This window comes from Rhyacophila brunnea, unplaced genomic scaffold, assembly GCF_057557595.1.
Source record: "Rhyacophila brunnea isolate RB1 unplaced genomic scaffold, BYU_Rbru_1.0 scaffold_13, whole genome shotgun sequence".
NCBI classification, from domain to species: Eukaryota; Metazoa; Arthropoda; class Insecta; order Trichoptera; family Rhyacophilidae; genus Rhyacophila; species Rhyacophila brunnea.
In genome coordinates, this window is record NW_028232785.1 from 2,260,966 (window position 1) to 2,267,170 (window position 6,205).

The 6,205-nt window shown below is 34.3% G+C and overlaps 1 long non-coding RNA gene across 1 annotated transcript; it reads right to left on the reverse strand.

The window, feature by feature from the left end:
• Positions 1-3,160: 3,160 nt before the first annotated feature.
• On the reverse strand, positions 3,161-5,877 carry LOC147076126 (uncharacterized). Its single transcript, XR_015069856.1, has 3 exons — positions 5,677-5,877; positions 5,305-5,409; positions 3,161-3,857 (listed from the first exon to the last, which is right to left on the reverse strand). It is a non-coding gene; the product is annotated as an uncharacterized LOC147076126 (long non-coding RNA).
• Between the last annotated feature and the right edge of the window lie 328 nt (positions 5,878-6,205).

The window sequence follows — 6,205 nt, forward strand, 5'->3', positions numbered from 1 at the left end:
GGAAAGGTAATATAAACTTTATGTAGTTACCAAAAGAAGTCAATTTTAAAACTCATAACTCTCTAAGATATTTCTCTCCCATCTCCGATTAAAGTGGTATCAAACAATAACCAAAAGTGATCATATAAAATAATAATTCTGATCTTTAACATAACCAGAATGTCTTTTACATCATTACACTTTAAAATACAAATGAATTAGGTAGTGAAGAAGTAGAACCTAAGTTATCTGGAATAGATGGGGATGAATATAGAGACCGCATGATAAAAAACATAATGAAAACTCCATTTTACTTACGGAATAAACATTTTCCTAATCATTCGATTTGTTTCATACCTTTTTTCATAATCATACAAAACTGACAACGTTCAATTGTAATAATTATAAATTCGATCTGAGATCCTCAACACATATTCATCAGATATAATTTTGCCAATAAAATAAAACAATTTCATCATTATGAGGTATCTACCGCTGCACGGCGTCATAAGTCCATCTCTTCCTACGATCGGTGGGTAGGTACCCACGACCTCCGTCGAAATCAAGCACAGTGTTAACATCATCACACAATTAATATTTAAAATATACTACTTAAATTTAGGCACAACTTAAAAAAACACTAATGATATAATAACCGACAATTAATCTATTACTATTTAAAAAGAACAAACATTCATTATCATGTGACAATCGAATAATATAATGTCACAACAGTGGGGCCATACAAGTAAAACATAATATTACGATGTGTCCAGCGGCGGCTCCTCTAATACCATCCAAGTGCTACGCACTGCCTGCATTTTTGAAGACATCACTCAACTTTTCATTGTTATTCATATGTGTATCACACACTTCGCGAAGTAGAACATGTAGTAGTATTATGAACAATACTCCATTCATGTGCGCAAAGCGATTGCGATCCAAATGGATTTTCAGTTTGCACAGGATTACAATGAGGCCATTATATACTTCTTAAACGGTAGTCCAATGTTCCTGTGGTAGCGTTTTGTGTAGCATTTTTTACACACTTTATGATCGGCAAACGAAATTAGGACTCTAGAAACAAAAACGCCATTTTCTGTTTTATAACAATGTTGGCGAGTTAATTTTTAACAATTTCACATTTAAGATTTAATGAATCGCCAAACTTTTATGAAAATACAAACTGCCGCATTTATTTCTAAACCACTCAAATCCATTCAATATAATAAAAAAAAAACACAGCAGCACTACATGAGTAGTAGGTCGTAGCTGAATAATAAATAAGAACGATAATATAAGAGAAACATACTTTTAATGACATATAAATACATCAGAAATAAATCTGAGTTCGAAGGAACGCTGATTTACAATATAAATATTACCCACGCAATGTTTGTTCATTTTATAATTTAACATAAATTAATAATAATGTGAAATTTAAGAAATAAACATACTGCTATGCTCTATTAACAAAGTGACCCAGCGTACGTCTCCGTTTTTACGACGGTTCATATTTGGCTGACGCATTCATTATTCGGAGCGTAAAGCCATAAACTGTGACATTTATTTTTCTTTATTGATATTAAATCATTCTGTTTAAAAAAAAATTAACAAATAGAATAAATAAACAAAGACATATTTAATTTACCTTCTGAGAAGCTCGACGTTTCAGTCATTATACACTAAGATATTATCTTAGCTTATTGACACGGCAGCCTTCGGTGATTAAGGTAATCATGAAGAGACGCTTTGCGACCTTAACGTGGCTAGAACAAGTGTTTCCGATGCCGCCAAAGAGTGTGACACTTCGTACAGCACAGCCTCAAGGGTTCCGTTACCATGGCCGCCCCTCCCTTACCCTGCAGCGATGCTATAAACGCGACCTACGTGCTGCAGGTCTGACATGGCGGGAGGCGCAAGAGTTGGCGTTGGACCGAGGGAAGTGGTGCGAACTTGTGCTTGCCCTATGCTCTAATGCTGGATATAGAAGGTAAACCATTGCGCACTATCAGAAATTGCTATTATGAAGACCACCGGCCGCCACTAGATGTGTCCCAATGTTTTTAAAATGTGCTTTTGGTCACACGATGAAAAATGATAGATAACTCAAATAATGACATTTACATCGTATTATTATAAATAAAAATAATGCTGGATAATTTTCTAAATAATGGTAAGTATATAATATTCCTACGACAATTAATGCACTACATTTTTTTATTGGCTCTAAATTTCTTGCTAACGCTATTAAATAATATAATGTCTTAACTAATGACTTATAACATATGAAGAAGATTAATTAATACGATTGAAAAGGGTCAGCGTGACACTATTTTGTGAATTGTGTTGGTACGAAATTGTTAACATATTGCATATTAACATTCAATATGATTTCAATGTATTATTACGAACGCGAGTCGTTTTGTGTTTTTTTAGTATACCAAAAGAGTAATTACATCGGCCACATTTGAATGGCTTTTCACCAGAATGAGTCATTTTGTATATTTTCAAGCACAAGAATGTATGCAAGAGTATTCACACTGGTCACATTTAAATGGCTAATCACCAGAATGAGTCATTTTGTGTTTTTTCATTGCACCGGATCGTATACAAGAGTAATCACACTGGTCACAATTAAAAGGTTTTTCACCAGAATGAGTCATTTTGTGTATTTTCAACGTACTGGATGTTCTACAACAGTAATCACAATGGTCACAATTAAATGGCTTTTCACCAGAATGGGTCATTTTGTGTATTTTCATCGCAACGGATGTTCTACAACAGTAATCACAATGGTCACAATTAAATGGCTTTTCACTAGAATGGGTCATTTTGTGTATTTTCATCGCACAGGCTGTTCTACAACAGTAATCACAATGGTCACATTTAAATGGATTTTCACCAGAATGTCTCATTTTATGTAATTTCAACTTACTAGATGTTCTACAAGAGTATTCGCAATGGTCACAATTAAATGGCTTTTCACCAGAATGGGTCATTTTGTGTAGTTTCATATCACTGGATCTTATACAAGAGTATTTACACTGGTCACATTTAAATGGCTTATCATCAGAATGGGTCATTTTGTGTATTTTAATATCAACAGATCGTATACATGAATAATTACACTTGTCACATTTAAATGGCTTATCACCAGAATGAGCCATTTTGTGTATTTTCATCGCAGCGGATTGTACACAAGAGTAATTACACTGGTCACATTTAAAAGGTTTTTCACCAGAATGAGTCATTATGTGTATTTTCATCGCACTGGATGTTCTACAACAGTAATCACAATGGTCACAATTAAATGGCTTTTCACCAAAATGGGTCATTTTGTGAATTTTCATCGCACGGGATGTTCTACAACAGTAGACACAACGGTCACAATTAAATGGCTTTTCACCAGAATGGATCATTTTGTGTATTTTCAACGTACCGGATGTTCTACAACAGTAATCACAATGGTTACATTTAAATGGCTTTTCACCAGAATGTGTCATTTTATGTAATTTCAACTTACTAGATGTTTTACAAGAGTATTCGCAATGGTCACAATTGAATGGCTTTTCAGCAGAATGAGTCATTTTGTGTATTGTCATTGCATCGGAATGTATACAAGAGAAATTACATTGATCACATTTAAATGGTTTTTCACCAGAATGAGTCATATTGTGCCTTTTCATCACACCGGATATTATACATGATAATTTCTGATGAGTGCCACTGACTATATTAGTAATCGTTTCATACACGCCCAATTCTTTTTTAATGTCTTGGTAGTCAATCTGTATTTCATCGTATGGCTCTTGTACTTCTCTCTCTGGCAATCCGAGACTACCGGAATAGGTCACGGCAGTGGTTGCAGAAATCAACTAAAAGAATGTTACGTATCGCATTAACTTAAAGGTATACGACATAGTTATAACAGAGAATAATATTTATAAAAAAAACCACACACCTTAAAAATACGTAGGAATCTTGAGACACAGGGATGTATCCGTAAGACCTAAAGATAGCACTTATGCGGAATCGGGCTGCATAATGTTTTTATTCGACCTTATGGGGTTTTATAATAAAACATCACCCTCCCATTTATGTTTATCAAAGAATCCTAAACCTAGGTAAACATATTCGCGCTGACGATAATTATACACATTTATTAGTACCTAGCAGACTAGTACGTTTTCCTTACTAGGTATATCATTTAAAATTTATAAAAATTATTGTGTAGATAATTAGTTTACTGCTGTGCATTCTAAATAAGAGCAGCCGGGCTGAGGATTCTATGTTTGCTTTAGGGTTTTGCATCAGCGACATACGCTTTGTTAAAACCAATTTCTACAAATTAGTATCCGATTTATCAATAGGTGAAACTTTTAAAGGGTTTCGGGAAAAAACAATGAGTTTTTTGGTTTAAAAAATATATTTTTTGAGGCACATTCTACTATCGGTTTAGGTATGCTATACCCAAAGAGCGGTGTTCTTCTATTACAGGTTGTTTCCAAGCCTGTAGTGAACAAATTCCATATAATCAGCGAGCTTGAGGGGAAAGTGAAGACCTATGAAGCAAATGTACCTAGCCACCCGGTGGATACACTGTCAAGGACACTCGATAGAAATGAATTGGGTTTTAATGAAAATAGTATTCAGCTTATATTGTTTTCATAATTCAATAGTTCAAGATCTGCGCGATAAATAACAGTTGGACATAGGCACGCATTAGTTATCTCGCACCCAATATTACCCAGTTGTGGGATCTTTTTTATCATTAAGCTCCGAAGTCTCAATTGAGTCTTATTCAGCTTTATAACATACACTATTAATACATATTATTACAATAATTACTCATACAATTATTACAATACAAATTTACAGGAGAAGAAAAAAGAACAAAAACAGTTTAAACTTGTAGGCCACACTCACTCAGAAACATTTGGACACACTGAAACGCCTTGATATTCGGCCGAGCCAAAAATATCGTGAGATCCAGTGGCAATTGGTACTTTCGTTAACTTACATTTTTAAGAACCCGCTGTCTCTAAATACGTTATATTTTCACTTTTAGTTATACGCATATACTTTAAAAACCTACCCGTAAATACATAGTTATATACGATTAATGTAGATTGCTTTAAATGAAAAGAGTGGATTGTATACTTGGTTTTCTGGATTGCATTCAGAATAAGAGCAACTAGGTTGAGGATTCTCATAATTGCTTTGGTGTACATTCTCTAGAACAATCTCACTTTTCAAGTCAACCCGCTCGTATATAAGTACGTACATGAATTGTTCAAGTTTCTTAGAATATTGTAAACCTACCTCATCTACTGGTTTGCATGCCGAATAAAAGCAACCAGATTTTGGATCTTCATGAATGCTTTGGTTTCTAGTGACGTCAACATACTGCTCTTTAAAATCAACTCCCTGCAAATAAATATCAGATTGTTAAGTGGCGTTCATAAATAAAACAACATTAAAGGTTAGTGCTTGGCAACCTAGATGTAACTCCCTACCCTTAGCATCCACCATTCATCATGCATCATCATCATTACCATCACAATCATTTCACTAATTAATTACAGTCCACTATGTAAAACGCGACCATATATATTTAATACAATTCCGAGGTGTTTAAATTAACGAATATAAAGTAAGTAAAGGTAGCAATAACACAATGGAAATGGAACATACCTGTGAATAGTTATTGAAAATTGACGAAATCGAGCGTTCACCAAACTCTTGGAAGGCTTGTGCTCGAAGGAGGGCCACTTCATCATAAGTCAGAGATACGTCATGCATACACTTGTGGTAGGTCAGAATCTTTTTTGAAGAGAAAAATGCACAACACACGTTGCATACAAAATTATTGCGATAAAAGGAATCTCTTGTCAATTTTAAACATATTTCTTTATCGGGAGAATTCACTATTTCCTGCTTAATGTCATGTTCGTGTATTGTAATTGCATTGTACGGCTTTGCGGCTTGTATATTAGGAATTTCGTGGGCTCCGGGCTGAAAAAATTAAGAGAATGTTCCTTAAATTATTTTATTATTAATATTCTACATTTTAATAGTAACACATCCTACCGACGAGCCTACCTATCTTGAATGATCAACTTAGCTTTCCTAATAGCCCATTGCTATATCCTATAATACTATGGTTTATTTACGATATACGACCATTATGTATGTAGGTGTGTGGATACAGGTATGGATACGT